Source organism: Poromitra crassiceps (assembly GCF_964638095.1).
Source record: "Poromitra crassiceps genome assembly, chromosome: 1".
Classification (NCBI taxonomy): Eukaryota; Metazoa; Chordata; class Actinopteri; order Beryciformes; family Melamphaidae; genus Poromitra; species Poromitra crassiceps.
Genome location: NC_139623.1, coordinates 79351149 through 79368345, shown reverse-complemented (window position 1 = coordinate 79368345; position 17197 = coordinate 79351149). Strand labels below are relative to the sequence as shown.

Here is a 17197-nt window from a genome sequence, read left to right as displayed (position 1 = left end):
TCTTCGGCGCTGCCGAGATTCGGGGGGACGCGCCCCCCCCCCCCCGACGGGGGGACACGCCCCCCGACACGCCCCCCGGCCCCCCCAAGTTCAGATGCGTTCCGCTATCCCTGCCTCTGGATACCAGGCTGAGGCTAGATTAGATAACAAAAAGTGTGTAAAAATAAATAAAATATAATAATAAAGTTCAAGTTGTGTGTCTCTGTGCCTCTACTCATGTATTGTGACATCATCTGTGATGTCATAAATATAGTGACATCATCAGTGATGTCATAACTCTTTCCCTACTAATTTCTCTAGCCTACTAATTATGGGCTGATTGGAGATTTGGGCTTGGAGGAGAGGGAGTGACACAGCCAGGGACAGAATGTAGCCTAGAGAAGCAGTCGATGGATAAATCCAGACGGAGGTGGTAATGCAACATAAAGGATACCAACTGCCATAAAACACCACAGAAGAAGAAGAAGAAGGGGCTGATTGCGGGGAGGAGGAAAGGGAAAGAGGAGGGAGTCTGAGCCGTTGAGCAACGAGGGAGGTCGGCGTGCTGGCAGGAGGGCCGAGAGGTCTTGAAACACGGAGGTCGAATAGCAGAGCGAGGCGACTGGAGGGATGGTAAATGGTAAATGGTAAATGGCCTTCATTTATATAGTGCTTTTATCCAAAGCGCTTTACAATCAGTAGGTAGGTACATTCACCCATTGGGTGCTGGCACACCATCAGAAGCAATTTGGGGTTCAGTATCTTGCCCAAGGACACTTCGACATGCAGACTGGAGAAGCTGGGAATCGAACCACCGACCTCTTTCATCCAAAGTGATTAGTGACGACCCGCTCTACCTCCTGAGCTACAGCCGCCCGGGAGAAACAATGAGGAGGGGGCGGACCCCCGAGTCTGGAATTTGTGTAATATTCTGTGAGAGGCAGCAATGCACCGCAAGGCATCCAGTCTGCCGGAAAGCCTAGCCATTCAAAAGAAGAAGAGGGCCGATTGCGCAACTGCACATGCACTTCTCTCTACTACAGTACTGATGGGCCCATGGCGCACAATTGCTCAACTTCCATTGTGACATCATCAGTGATGTCATAAATCACTACTCATGCACGGGGGGGGGGGGGGGGTGCGTATCCAGCGATACATTTTTATTTAGGCCTTCACACTCAGTCATCCCTTCCCCCCTCTCTCACTCCTTGCCTGCCCACCCTCTCTCCTGGATCCCCCCTCTCTCACTCCCTGCCTGCCTACCCTCTCTCCTGGACCCCCCCCCCCTTCCCTGCTTCCTTGATGATGTCACTGTTGTCATTGATGATCTCACTATTGCTTGAGTGACATCACTGATGGCATCCAATTGCTTGAGTGACATCACTGATGACATCATCATTGATGGCATCAGTGACTGATGACATCGCTCACTGATGACATCACAATTGACTAATCAATGCCTGTGGTCGGCATCAAAGGAGCTTGCCTGTTTGATTTTGGGGGCAGATCTCTCTCTCTGCTTTGTTCAGCTCAACAGTCATGGTCAACCCGAGGCCTTTCAACTGAGGGCCTGGTATGACCAGGAGGGCTACGCTCTAAACAGCCAATCCCTGACAGAGACAAGGCCAGAGACAAGGCCATTGGGCAGCGGAGCAAGGGTCAACTGGAAAACATTGAGTGATGTTAAGGATGATGTCATACCCACCGATGATGTGGATGACGTGGCATGAGTTGACATGAGTTTAGTCACAACCCCCCCAAAAAGTGTGCCCAGAATCTCCACCCTAGAAATCGAGCGGGCAAGATTTCTAGTTACTTAGAGCTGCAACGATTAACGATAGTCGCCAACTATAATCGATTAATTGTTTCATAAGATAATTTTTAAAGATAAAAAATCTCATTCAATTTTGTTTTAATTTTGTGAGATTGTATAGACCAAACTACTAATCGATTAGTCGATACTCGAGAAAATATTCGATAATGAAAACAATCGTTATGCAGCCCTAATCACTTGCGTCCATCAATCCGTTTTATTTTGAAGGTTGTGACCGGATGTACTTCTTCATTCCAGTCAGCTGGCTTGACACTGGGAGAAGCAGCCAGCCAGCTATTCAACCTGTGTGTTGATCGCTCGGTTTAGTTTATAACACCCCGGAGTTTATTACCACCCGTGTGCACTGGGCTCCGTGGGCTCCAATTGGACGTGTGGAAGATACAGCTAGCTGACAGCAGACACGGCAACTCCACTGCGACGATGACCAAGGAAAACGAGAGAGGCTGTTCAAATGTAGCTCGTTAGCTAGCCACTGCGTTACAGCGCGCGCACACACACGCGCACGCACACACACACACACACACACACACACACACACACACACACACACACACACACACACACACACACACACACACACACACACACACACACACACACACAAGCCTTTTTGTTCCGTGCTCAGGCGCAAGGGCTCGCATGATAATTTGTCACCAGAGTTAAACACAGACAGGGAAGGTGCAAACACGGCGGCTGTCTGTGTTGAAGTACGTGCACGGAATTCTCCCTGGTTGTCGGCCCCCAGCCCCGGGGCTGACCCCCGGTCTGTCGGTCTCTGGTTGAAGCATGGCAGGAAACCCGCGGAGGGGTGCCGGGCTGATCGGCTTTGTGAAGGACGCGTTCCAGCCCCACCAGCAGCCTCTGCAGCCGCACCAGCCTGCCGTGGTCGACAAGAAGATGGTGGAGAAATGCTGGAAACTCATGGATAAGGTAATTAAAGTACCTAGGGCTGGCTGTATGGACCAAAAATCACATCTCGGTATTTTGATGCTGAAACACGATATTTTTCTACTACGGAGTGGGCTGGTTAAATGTTCAGTGAGCTAACCATAACCCACATGTGAGATGTCACAAACACTTCCATTAAAACAAGATAGGGCTGGGCAATATGGACAAAAAGACATAACATCACAATATTTTTGACCAAAAACCTAACGTTATCAATATTGTGAAAATGTTGTAGGGATGACGATATTACGATATTCAAAATCTTGACGATATATCACAGCATCGATATAATAATATTGATATTGCCCAGCCCTACTCGCTCCCAGGAAAAGTTCTATGTGGGTTCAAAAAGCACACACACACACACACTACCCTCATGAATGGTGCTGTCCTTCGCGTATCTCGAGAACCGTTGGTCGGATCGACTTGAAACTCGGGGAGTGCTCTGATGGCGACCCGACGGAGTGCAGTGCGCTGTTTTCGTACGATTCGTACGTGAAACACGTTTTGATATTTTAATATTTGTCTTCAGTTCTGCTCCTTTGAGCCCTAAGCCCCAGCTTTAAGTAGGGTCGTTGACACTAACTGAGAAAGTAAACACAGGAACAACCCTGTGTTTAGGGGGGGCAGCATCCCTCCTCAGGTTCCAATTAAGAGCAGAGGGTGAAGAAATCTCCTCCTATGTATGTGCCTGTCCAAATATGCATTTACAAGTCTGTCATGAATAAAATCAAGGGGAAATAATCAGTAGAGCTCAGTGATCTTAGTTAAGTGAGATTTATACGAGTTTTTTATGTGGCTATAATGGTAGGCTATAATGAGTCACGCATTCAGAAATAATATCCTCTAGGGTAGGGATACTCAACTTGCTTTGCCTGGGGGCCACTCTTGTGAAATGATAGGAGGCCAGGGGCCAGTTAATAAACATAAAACAAACAATATACATTTTTCTGTAGCGGATTGTAGTTTTTTGGGGTGTCAGCCGGAGTTTACTCTGACAATGTTGTGCACACCAGATAGTTAAGTTAAGTTAGTTGGGTTAAGTACATACATAAGTGCCTGGGTAGCGAGCAGACGGCAGTATTTGACAGTTTAACTGGAGCTCAGCCAAACTTTATTTCACATTAGTTATTATTGTGAATTAGATTCTAATTCACAATGAAAACTAACGTGAAATTATTAGGAAATGGTCTAATAACAATAACAACAGCCTGTTCTCCCTGTTACCCTCAGGGAGGAGATACAGGGTCCCAAAAGCACGCACAAATCGCTTGAGGGACAGTTTCTTCCCGCAGGCCACGAGACTCCTTAACATACACAAATAAACTCGCAACAATCATGTAGTAGCGGTACTGCAGCTGCTACCATTACGTATGTTTAATTATGTCTATGTTATTTGCACCTGTGCAAACAGAATGTTTAATTATGTTTAAATTATGTCTATGCTATTTGCACCTATGTGTAGTGAATGTCACTGTTTCTGGCTTGTTTTTATTGCTTTACTGTTATTGCTTGTTGTTTCTCTTGTTTTCCTGCACCTATATGCCCTGTTATTTTGCACTATGTTGTAACGGAGTCTACAGCACAAGAATTTCACACGTGATACTTGTACTACGGAGTGACAATAAAAATCTTGAATCTTGAGTACTCGAGTACCCGAGTACTCCCGCCCATCCCTAATTCTGTCAGTAGAACGGTGTTTTCAAATAATTTTTCAATGATCCTACAGAGGGCGCAATGATATCACTAACATACTGTTCAGTGTGTATGCGAGCGAGGCTCTGTGGATGTCCCCTCAGAGTTACCGTACAACAGGAAATGTGGGAACTTGTTGTTGACGAGAGCCGGGCCCCGTTCCAATACCCATACTTGTACTTCCTTCTTGTAGTATGTACTGCCGCTGCCCTCACAAAGTATGGATTGTAGTGTGCAGCATGCATGCAAAATGCATACTATTGGGACACACTACATCTGTCGTCACGTGAGCTTCCTGAACTCCGACCTCTTGCTCACTTCCGCCGACGTCCGCAGCGCCACATTTGAGTTTTTTTTTTTTTTTTTTTTTTTTAAATTCAATCAACAAAGTCTGGCAGTAACAAACAGTACATTATACAAAAAATTCAGACTAAACATTTACAAAATTGGAACAGACAATCAAACAAAATAAAATAAATAAAGCAAAAACATTAAGTCAGAGTTCTAAACAGGAATCAAGATATGCATGTTTTGGTACACACCATGCTTGTTTGGTTTTAACATATTTCAAGGCTTTCTTAAAGTTAATTATCTCATTCATGAACACGCAGCTCAGTCAGTGCGACGTAACTCCAGTAGGTGGCGGTAATGCACAAAAAGTTGTTTGCCAACCGCCATAAAACATTAGAAGAAGAAGACATAACTTCCTGCTGCGCAAAGGATTGTGGGGAAGATTGGCTGGTGCAGCATGCATCGATGCATACTCCGAAATAGGAGCTGATGTAGTACAACATCCTGGTACTCTTGGCATACATCTGACATACTATGTATTGGGACATACTAAATCTTTTTTTGCCTACTAAATAGTATGGAAGTATGGGTATTGGAATGGGGCCCTGGTGTTGATGAGTGTGCTAACGCTAGGCGCTAGCTGTCTAAATGTGGAAGGGTGTTATAACGTTACAGCCTGACTCTCGTTTATTGTTTTATTAACAAAGTGTAAGTAATAGGTGGACCCGGACACTCGGCTACATCACTATAGACCTTTTCAGACAAGTCATAAGATGCTCTACTTGAACAGTGTTCATTCGGATAAATTGGCTGGCTCCTCTTCCTACAACAATCACTTGAACAATGTTCATTTGGATCCTAGTCTCACCTGGACTGGAGCTGAGCAACTCTGCATCAGCGTTTAAGAGCTGCGACGCACTGCGAGCAGAAAAAATAAACAATCTGTTGTTGTTGTTGGACCTAGGCAGCGGCCGCGGCGGGGATTCTGGGCAAATGTTGACATGTCTAAAAGTTATGCCTCTACGTTTTTATGTGTTTCATAGCGTAGGCTATGCTATGCAATGCTGTGAGAAATATACGATAAGTTGCTGCTGTATAAATAAAGGTTTTATTGAGGAAAAAACGCATTTGGTATGGTTTGGAAAATTTTGTATTTTTAATTACAATTACTCGATTGATTGCTTGTTAACGTTACCAATGATCGATTTCGGAATTTGTTGAAAATGTGCATCCCTAGCAGCGATCTAAAACATCAGCGGTAAAGAGCGACCTACTTTCTAGATTTGTACGACAAGGAGAAATCCATCGTAGAAGAGGCAGAGACCACTTTTTTCATGGACAGCAGCCTCGACAGACCAGAATGCATTGCAGTCACCAAACACATTGGCTCGTATCCATACAACTCAGTGGTAATAGACTAGCTGTTTTCATTGACTGCTGGATTTAAACTCGAGAAAGGCTACAAGCTTTTACCTCTTCAATTATTAAGGAGATTTTTTAGCTTAAGTTTCTCTGCATCTGCTGTCATCTCTTGGCAGTCCTCACCTCACTTGCATAATGTTGTTATTACATTATGAATCTAGTGCTAGTAACCATTGCAAGTTTTGTTGTGCTTGTTGGATTGGTTTTGTCAATAAGTCGCCCAGGAAGGAAGTTGATGCATCGCTTCCTCAACATGGAAACTGTTACCATCATGACATGAAAAATGGCCCATTCTCGGTGCAATTGAGCTATTTACATGATTCTATAAAGTTAGGTGTCCCTTAGATTGATTGATTGATTGATTTTTATTTATGGATGTAGAGAAGACAATTTACAAAAGAAATTCCAAAGGATAACATGTTAAAGTGAGAACACTTATTTCCAACATGGTCCCTGCTGTTGTAGGACAGAACGCACAACACATAACATGTAAAAAGTCAGTCATATCAATATACAATTTCTAATCAATATACCATTTCTTATCCGTAACCAGACACCTAAAATCATTAAAACAAATAACAAAACAAAAATATGAAAATCGGCAACAATTTCAGAGAACCAAATCCAAGAACAAAAACAACAATATCACGAATTAAAAACGCTGTTTTGCTGGCGGCAAAACCTGTCCTGTAGCTGGCCACTTTACTCCAAAGATGATCCCGGACCTGCCTTCTAAAAACACCTCTAGACTCTGACAGCTTGATACCTAGGGGAAGGCTGTTCCACAGCAAGGACCCAATTAATAATTTGCTTTTCTGTAATATGTCATTGTAATATTCAAACAGAAGTGACAAAAACACAAGCTTTTGTCACCAATGAGCCTAGTACACATAAACAACTTGATCACACTTATTGATCACACATATTAATATGTGATTAATATGATTCCTGGGTTCTATGAATGGCAGTAAAGATATTAAATCAGAGAACTGTGTCTCACTGATTACTACTCCCACAAAGAGCAGAATAGCATTACCATAAATAATCAGTCTGTCCAGTGATTGCGCAGTTTGCCGATCACGGACCAATAGCAGGCAGCTCTGTCTCGCTCTGTCTGGCTCCAGAAAAACCAAGATGGGGAAGGGGGTCACAATGCCAAACTCACCCAATGGGTGAAGTCACGGAGGCTACGTCCATATTTTTATAGTCTATGGTGTTTCCCATCCAGGTGGTGCGTCTGTGCCAGAACCCCAAGGTGGCGCTGAAGAACAGCCCCCCCTACATCCTGGACCTGCTGCCAGACACCTACCAGCACCTCCGCACCGTGCTGTCCCGCTACGAGGGCAAAATGGAGATCCTCGGGGAGAACGAGTACTTCCGCGTGGTGATGGAGAACCTGACCAACAAGATCAAGCAAACCATGAGCCTGTTCAAAGAGGCCAAAGAGAGGATGTACGAGGAGAACTCTCAGCCCAGGTAGGCTTCATAACATAAAGAGAGGATGTATGAGGAGAACCCACAGGCCAGGTAGGCTTCATCACGTAAAGAGAGGATGTATGAGGAGAACTCTCAGCCCAGGTAGGCTTCATCACATTAAGAGGATGTATGAGGAGAACTCACAGCCCAGGTAGGCTTCATCACATAAAGAGAGGATGTATGAGGAGAACTCTCAGCCCAGGTAGGCTTCATCACATAAAGAGAGGATGTATGAGGAGAACTGACAGCCCAGGTAGGCTTCATCACGTAAAGAGAGGATGTATGAGGAGAACTCTCAGCCCAGGTAGGCTTCATCACATAAAGAGAGGATGTATGAGGAGAACTCTCAGCCCAGGTAGGCTTCATCACGTAAAGAGAGGATGTATGAGGAGAACTCTCAGCCCAGGTAGGCTTCATCACGTAAAGAGAGGATGTATGAGGAGAACTCTCAGCCCAGGTAGGCTTCATCACGTAAAGAGAGGATGTATGAGGAGAACTCTCAGCCCAGGTAGGCTTCATCACGTAAAGAGAGGATGTATGAGGAGAACTCTCAGCCCAGGTAGGCTTCATCACGTAAAGAGAGGATGTATGAGGAGAACTCTCAGCCCAGGTAGGCTTTATCACATAAAGAGAGGATGTATGAGGAGAACTGACAGCCCAGGTAGGCTTCATCACGTAAAGAGAGGATGTATGAGGAGAACTCTCAGCCCAGGTAGGCTTCATCACGTAAAGAGAGGATGTATGAGGAGAACTGACAGCTCAGGTAGGCTTCATCACGTAAAGAGAGGATGTATGAGGAGAACTGACAGCTCAGGTAGGCTTCATCACGTAAAGAGAGGATGTATGAGGAGAACCCACAGCTCAGGTAGGCTTCATCACATAAAGAGAGGATGTATGAGGAGAACTCTCAGCCCAGGTAGGCTTCATAAGGTAAGCGCAGGCTTCGTCCGATACTTTTATGTTCCGATATTTCGTGAATGTCCCGATATTTCCCGCAATATCGGTGTAATGTATATATTATAGACCCTTTTGACGGGGGCCATTTTGTGTCGAAAAGGCAGGGTAAACACAGGTGCAAGCAAAACACTAATGAGGGTTTGCAACTTCCAATTCGAATGTTCCGATATTTCGTGAATGTCCCGATATTTCCAGCAATATTGTTGTAATGTATAGACCCTTTTGACGGGGGCCATTTTGTGTTTGAAAAGGCAGGGTAAACACAGGTGCAAGCAAAACACTAATGAGGGTTTCCAACTCCCATGATTGGAAGTTGGAAACCCTCATTACTGTTCTGCAAGCAAGATTTTCACTTTACAAGCTTTTCACTTTATAGACCTAACAAAATCTATAAGTGGTAGGATAGTAAAAACAAAACAAGCATAATCGTATTTGAAATGAAAAAAGTTGTCTTTTTATTTCAAGTGGGTTTCCTTTTTCAAAATAGCTAATAGACTTGTTTGGGTCATTTCTTAAAAAGAACAACAGAAGTTGGATAAGGCTTAGAATAAATCACCCCAAACCTCAGTGTTAAGAGTTCCATGCGTCAAGGGAAGTTCATCTAATGACATTTGGCATGAGTACACTAGCAATGTGAAAGGGAGAAATGGCACAAATGTATGGTAAAGGCAGGGTAAACTAAACTGTTGCAATCAGATCCACTTCCTCCTTTTCTCAGAAAGTCATTGCTAAGCAGCTAAAGTCCATCCTTCCTGATTGCACATTTATCTGTGAAAGTATGATTCTTATCAGCCATTTCCTCATATATGCTCTGCATCTCGCCTGTTGCAGCGATAGGCCAGGTCATTGCTAAGTTTAGTGCTGTTTGTTGCACTGGTAAAGTTTCCATTGCATGAGTATCTCGAGTTGATTATGGGCTGAGAGAAGGTGTTACGAGGGAAACAGCGGTATTGTGAAGTGTGAACTGTCAGAGTTGTAAAATGTGTCAATTGAGTAAAAAAAAAAGGTGTGACATCACACACTGTAGGCTGGCTCAAACTATGAACGAGTAGTTAAAGTCCCTGGAAACCAAAATCCACAAAAACGTTCTAACTATTAAATTTAGGGTCTTATGTGAGTAATTGTGTGCCTCAGAAAAGAGAGAGAATTACTTTCAACCCTAACCCCAAAAATCTACACTTTTCTACAAGGTCTGGATTTCCATTTCCTCATTGAAGAGAGTGGTGCGCGAGGTGCTAAAATGCATGATCTTATCACGTCATAAGATTTAATCAAATCACACACACGCATGCACGCGCGCGCGCACACACACACTGACACACACACAGTAGCGCTGTGCACTCGCAGCGCAGAGATCTCTTCCTCTCTGTCAGTAGGCTATGCACTGAGCAACACACACACACACACACACACACTCCATCTCTCTCTCCTTCTCTCTCCGTTAACGGAGAGAGGTCTCCTCCGAGCAGGTCTCCTCCTCCGAGAGAGACCTGCTGCAGACGGGACACGCCCACACAGTCCGCGGGAGAAAATGCACTCTAAAATCTAATTGATTCTCATGACTTTTGGCATGACTGTCAAACCTAAATTTATATACCGTAAATTCCGGACTATAAGCCGCGGCTTTTTTCCCGTTTTTTGGCCTTTTTTGCCCCCTGCGGCTTATATAACGGTGCGGCTTATCTATGGATTTTTCCAGCAAACGGCCACTCGGGAACCTCCAAAATCTATGGATGTTGGTATGAGGCAGAACGAGAGCAAGACAGACATTATGAGAGCGAGACCCTGATTGGATGATGTTGCAAAAAATGTGCCTCGCGACCTGATTGGAGCACTGTGCCACTACTCTCTCTCAGCCACTACGGTAAAACACCCTCCCTCCCTCCTCCCTCGCTCCGGGGGGAAAAAGGCAGCGATTGAGCCTGAAAGACAGTCTGAATGAAATTGAATGTAACATTCCCAATTCTATGTATTACATTCTAAAAAACTAACAGCAACATTTTGGAAGGCTAAGCCACACAACTAGCTCGTTGTAATCTAACATCATGCTTCAAAAGATGGAGAACTGGCTGTGTTACGACGATGGCGGCGATTGAGCCTGAAAGCCATGTCTGAGACAGTACCGAGACAGGAACAACAACAGCAGCAGCAGCAAAGGATCATGCACAAACCCGAGACGAAAGGGACTGTCCGTCAGGGCGCGGACGACTGTGTGTCAGCAACTCCCTCCCGACTACCAGGAGAAAATTACAAACTTCGGCGAATTCACACAAAGAAAGATCAAGGAATATTCCATCGGACCGGAGCAGATCATAAATATGGATGAAGTGCCTTTGACGTTCGACCTGCCTCTCACTAGGACTGTTAACAAGAAAGGTGAATCGTCCATCACGTTGAGAACCACAGGTCACGAGAGAACGAATTTCACTTGTGTTCTTGGCTGCACAGCAGCTCCCGCCGATGGTGATTTTTAAGCATCTCACAATGTGTGATTTTGTCTGGGGATTAGTGACCTGACTTTTGTTTTGTTGAAATGTTAATAAATAGGAGCTTCCCCAAACAGCCATCTCTTTCCCGACAATCCCCTCTGTGCACGAAGCCTTACATATGGTAATTAAACATCAAAACACCCGCGGCTTATAGACCGGTGCGGCTTATATAAGAAAAAAATAGTCACCTTTGAAGGTGCGGCTTATAGACCGGTGCGCCTTATAGTCCGGAATTTACGGTACTTTGCGACGTTCATCATCGTTCAAATTTGGCTGGTGGCTTATTAACATAGGTTCCTGTGATGTGATTAACTCAAAATGCTAAATAATAAAACAATATTTCTGGTTTCCAGGGACTTTAACTCATTGAGTGCCAATGACGACTATAGTCGTCAATTCAAATAGTAACGTTCAGTGCCAATGACGACTAAAGTCGTCAATTGCGTTTTTTGACGGTGGGACGTGGATTAAAGCCTGATCCATCTCCTGTGAAAGTATGGTGGATGTTGAATGTGTAAAAGCTATTTTACAGACCCATTAGGTGGCGACAGTGCTCTCCAGATTACAGAAAGGCGAGGAAAAAACAGAGAAGAAGTCATGGGGAAACGGAAATCGCATCGGTATGTTTTTGTTTTATTCGTTTATTTGGATGGGACAGTGCAAAATTAATGAACACAGAAACCACAGAACAGATAGTAAAACCTGGAACATAGTAAAAGTGTAAAAATTGCCGGATTTAGCACAAGGCTAATTTCCATCCGCTGTCCCATAAAACATAAAACACAAAAAACAGAGCGTAAAACGTAGAACAGAATAAAAACATACATAAAACATAGGTAGCAGCAGTACACTCTAAAACTACGTAAAACATAAGTAACAACAAAACACTCTAAAATACATGGCAGCAATTACACTTAGAAAAATAAAAATACATAATAATAATACACACAAAAAGAGAAGAAAAACATACTACCTGTGGACACATGACTGGTTTGTTTTCAGCCATTTTTTAAGTCCACCTTTAAAAGCGGCAAGGGTGGGGCTGTCCCTTATGGAGACGGGGAGACTATTCCATATTTGGCTGCCTTTTATCGATAGGACATTTTGACCAAACGTGGTCATTCTGCGATGGACCTTACAATCACCTCTGGTGTCTGATCTAGTGCCGAGTCCAGTGAGTCTATTTTTTGGGATGAATTCCTGTAACGGAGGGGGAGCTAGTCCATGTAGGCATTTGAAGAAGAAACAGGCACTCTTTAAGACCTTGAGATTTTCAAAGCTCAGGAATTGATGTTGTTCCAGAATGTTACAGTGGTGGTATGACAAAGGTTTTCTAGCAAATGCCTTGATGGCTCTGTAATATAGCTGTTCAATAGGTTTTATGACAGTGGCACCTGCAAACGACCAGTTTGTGAAGCAGTATTCAATGTGAGAGAAAATCATGCAGTGAAGATATGTTTTAGCTGCATCAACTGTTAAGAAAGGCCGGATTTGTCTAAAATTAACCAAGTTAAAATTAATTGTGCTTTTCATTTTTTTGATGTGTTTCTTGAAGGAAAGGTTTGAGTCCAAAATGACTCCGAGGTACTTGAAATGGGAGACCAATTCCAATTCCTCCCCCCCCAGAAACACATTGGACCTTGTGATACCAACTGGTCGTTTGCTGAACATCATGCATACAGTTTTTTTTTGTATTTAGCAACAGGCACGTGTTTTGCAGCCAGTGTTGGACCTCTTCCAATACATTTGTGAGTTTACAGGAAATCAGGTCGGTTGTTTGCATCGATATGCATGAAGCATAACGTTAGCTGTGCCTGCAGCAGCCAATCTGCTGCCACAATTGAGCCCCTCCGTGTCCGCTGCGATAGCCCATCCGCATGATTAGTTGTGGAGTTGTTATTATTCTCAACTGGAAGCATGGGAGCCGGTGACAAATACACGCGGAACGCTGTAAAAAAGCTGGATGTAGCGCACTTTTCAGTACAGAGCAAACGCAGCAGAGAGCCACCAGAGACACTCCCACGGAGGTGGGGTTTGCAGTTGAGCGGGGTGGGGCACGCAGGGCAGCATACAACACTGACCCAGACAGACCCAGACAGCAGGACAGGATTGGCAAACGCAAGCTAGAATATCTGATGCCCACCAGCAGTAAATCAAGACCAGCAAGAAGCTGCAACCAGCAGCGTACGCAGGGGCCAGCGCTGCTGGTTGCAGCTAAAAAATATTATTTTGCCAAACAAAATTCCTTTGTTTTCACTGTTTTATTGAAGGAAATTATTTTTGAGGTGTGACTACATCAGAAAATATTAGCTTCAGTCAGTCATGTGCTTGAAATGCTTCATTTCACAAAAGGCTAATTATCTCAGCTTCTAATTTGAAACGTCTCTTTTTGCTGAAATCAACCTATCTTCTCCGGCTCATAACTAAAGAACAGAAAATGATATCAATAAACTTTTTTTTGCTGATGATAGAAGAGAGTCTCATCGTTCTTTGGGCGTGTTCGGTGTTTACATAGTAATATCACACAATATTCTGTGGGCCTCGAGAAATCACTGAAAATGCTCTGAAACTCTGGCACTGGGAGCATCTTTTTTCCAAAAGTGGCTGGCACTCAATGAGTTAAGAGTTCAAAAAGGGCATGGTTTGAACACTTGAGCTGTGCTTGAGGAAAGGAACTTTTTTTGTAGCAGATTTTATGGGAACAAAGACAGAACATTTTGTTTTGGGAGTGATGTAATAATCTATACTGATTGTTTGAGCATTGTGTTGATGTATTGATTTGATTTACCACTGCAACGGTAAACAAATTGAACCAATCAGGAACCGGTACCAAAATAATACCGGTGCTCGATACCCATGAGGGTTGGGCACTCTGTGTGTATTTTTTCTGGATCGTTCTCCTGATCGATTCTTTCTCATTCAGAAGAACATATTGAGGACACAAAATCCACTGAGTTGTTTTTCTTGCAATTTGTGAGAAGTTGACCCACATTATTACTGGACTAACAAAGTTTTAATGTTAAATGCCAAGCACTTGAAAATGTGAATAAATAGGGTATGGCCCTGGTATTATGATACTAGGCCGCTGCGCTACCTCGCCCGTAGCTCGTCCTCGCCTGTCCCACCTGTTCTGCCCTTGGAGTTAGTAGCTCCCCTGGCCCATGAAATTTGCTTTTTCTCAGCAGGAGTCATAGTCCTTTTCTCAGGAGTTCGAGTTGATGATTCTTCTATAAATAGGTCACGATGACATCAGTTTCATTGTGACATCATTAGTGATGTCATAGACTTGAAACACAGGCTGTTGCTTTGATGATGATGATGTCATCAGTTATGTCATAAGACTGTACAATGTCTATGACATCATCAGTGGGACAAAGGCTGAAACAGAGTTTGCTGACTCATCTCACATCACTGATGACATCACATCGAAGATCTAGCTCCATCATCACTGATGTCACTATGACATCACTGATCAGTCTTGTCACAATGCATCCTTGTGTGTGTGTGTGACATCACTGACCAGTCTTGTCACAATGCCTCGTTTTGTGTGTGTGTGTGTGTGTGTGTGTGTGTGCGCCCTTATGACATCACTTTTGACATCATCACTGATGACATCACATCATTAGCTAATTAGCCTAATTAAAAAATACGGCTCTGTCAGGTCACCTGCACTGGTGCCCTTTACACCCCCTGAAAGTTTCAGCCCGATCGCACTTGAAACAGCGTAGCTGTGGCCGGACACAGAATTCAAAAAGTCGAGGTATCAAAACCACTAAGATTTGCTGTCATACCTTCCCCACGGTATCAGCTGTTTCCCCCTGAGAGAGAAAGTGCCCAGACAGAGTGCAGTTATGTGGCCCCTCCCCCCGGCTGCCCAGTCTCAGCAATCAGTGTAGCTGAGCCTGTGATCGTCAAGAAGTCATCAGATAAGCATTTATTTGATATTATGATGTGTTTTAGTTTTACATAAATTAATTAGATGAAATAAATAAAATAAAATATATTTTGTTCAATGGCACACAAAAAAAGTATTTTTGTTGTTGCCAGATTTCACAATAACACATAAAGGTCCGCGATACCGTGAAACCGTGGTATTTTTGTCCAAGGTTATCATACCGTCAAAAACTCATACCGTTGCATCTCGTATGTACTGTAAAGCCCTTGAGACATACTAAATGATAAAGGGCTAGGCTATATTATACATGAGCTTGACTTGACTTGAAATTAATGTTTGCCAAGTATGTTGGACCCTCTCTGCACTATATGCTGTAATTTGCCTTGACCCCGGTTTGGCGCAAGTCCAAAAACTACAGTGAAAGTGGAGGTGTAGGCTAATAAAGCTGATTTGCATCAGGTGGTGCTTGGCCCATTTGTTATCCATTGTAAACAGAATGACTCATGACTCGGATGTCTCAGAATAGGGCTGCACGATATGCAAAAGAAAATCATATACGGTAATTACACAGTCTGACCGATATTGCGATTGTGATATCCGATACAATTTTAGTGGGAATGGTCATTTTTGTTCTTCATTTTCACAGATTTTTTTTTTTTTTTTTACTGGGGTCTGTACCAAACAAGCATGTTTGTTCCCTTCTGTCTGGAGAATATGAATTGTAGGCCGGCCCTGCCAGGGCATCTCCGTAGCACCACAATGCTTCATTTAAAGTCCAGCCGAAATGAAAAACGACTTTTTAATTATTTTAGATCACATCCCTGGTCTTAGGGCGTTTTCACACCTACCGCATTTGGTCGGTTGAATCGCACTAGAGTTCGTTTTCCCCCTTGGTATATGCATCTCCATTATGGTAGCCTACTGTGGGCAGAAGTTGCGAGGGTTTGTTTTATTTTTGCCAAATGCCCAGAGCCAAATTAGCGCTTGTTAACACGTTCACTGCCAATGACGTGTTTTTACGTCAAACAAAATCCAACTGTTCACTGCCAATGCCAATGACGTCGATTTTGTTTTTTTGACGGTGGGATGTGCATCTAACCCTTTTACATCTCTTATATAAGTATTGGACGTGTACAACGTGTACAACCCATTCCACCGACCCACTAAGTGGCGACAGTGCTTTCCTGACTAGAGGAAGGCAAGCAAAAAGCAGTGTGACTGAAGTAGGGATGGGCATCGAATTTCGAATTTTCGAATAATCGTTGTTATTATCAAGGTCGACTTTTATTATTGAAATTCGAAATTCGAAAAAAAAAAAAAAAAATTTTTTTTTTTTTTTTTGAGTGAAATGTTGCATTGTCTCCCTGATTCTAAGTATAGTCAAATCGCTTGGTTTGAGCAAGTAAAACAATTTTTATAAGCATTTTAAGCAAGGTTTATGGAAAAATTAATGGCAGATGAAATCCATGAAGAGGGAGAGGGGGTGACTTTGGCACCCCTTGGCACTCAGACCTGAGCCTACTAAATATTTAATGAACCACTCATGATTGTCAAAACTGTTTTTTATTTTCGAAAATGTCAATGTCATGTAACATGTTCTTTACTTCAGTGGTGCAATGCTTGTTTGAGCTAAAAATCCACAGCAGAAGCTTTTTATATTAATTAATAAAGCCGTAGACTTAGAATCAGGGGAGACAATGCAACATTTCACTCACAAAAAAAAAATTTTTTTTTTTTTTTTTTTTACATTTTTTATTTATTTTCGAAATTCGAATTAAATTCGAATTTGGCCAGCGAATTTCGAATAGTGTTTTTGCTAGAAATGCCCATCCCTAGACTGAAGCCATTCTCATGAAAATGGATTGGCGAAAACGCTTTCGTTTTCGCGCTGATTGCTGGCGGTGCAGGATTGCAAATTTGCATAATAGATTACGGGTGGAACACACTTTGAAACACGCAGCATAAATATGACCAGAATCGCAAAAGCTTCATCAAAGCTCTCAACCAAAACTCCAAGAAGCGAGCGAGTCCATCCAGACTTCCTCAAAGAGCGGCCGCGCAGACAGGCACAGCAGCAGCAAAGCAATGAGACTGGTGACGCGAGGTTACAGCAGCAGCAACGAGCTTGTGACACGGCCGCTGCAGCCAAGAAGACACACAGGGAGGGAGGAGTTGGAAGCAGAGGGGGGTTTCCTGCTGTTATGGAGGAAA

The 17197-nt window shown here is 43.4% G+C and overlaps 1 pseudogene across 1 annotated transcript in view; it reads left to right on the top strand.

Annotated features, from left to right (window-relative positions):
• Window positions 1-2144: 2144 nt before the first annotated feature.
• LOC310785759 (E3 ubiquitin-protein ligase CBL-like) overlaps window positions 2145-17197 on the top strand; it is a 73419-nt pseudogene continuing 58366 nt past the window's right edge. The window contains exons 1-2 of the transcript XR_014554017.1: window positions 2145-2743; window positions 7398-7645. The product of XR_014554017.1 is annotated as an E3 ubiquitin-protein ligase CBL-like (transcript). The remainder of the gene's footprint in view (window positions 2744-7397; window positions 7646-17197) is intronic.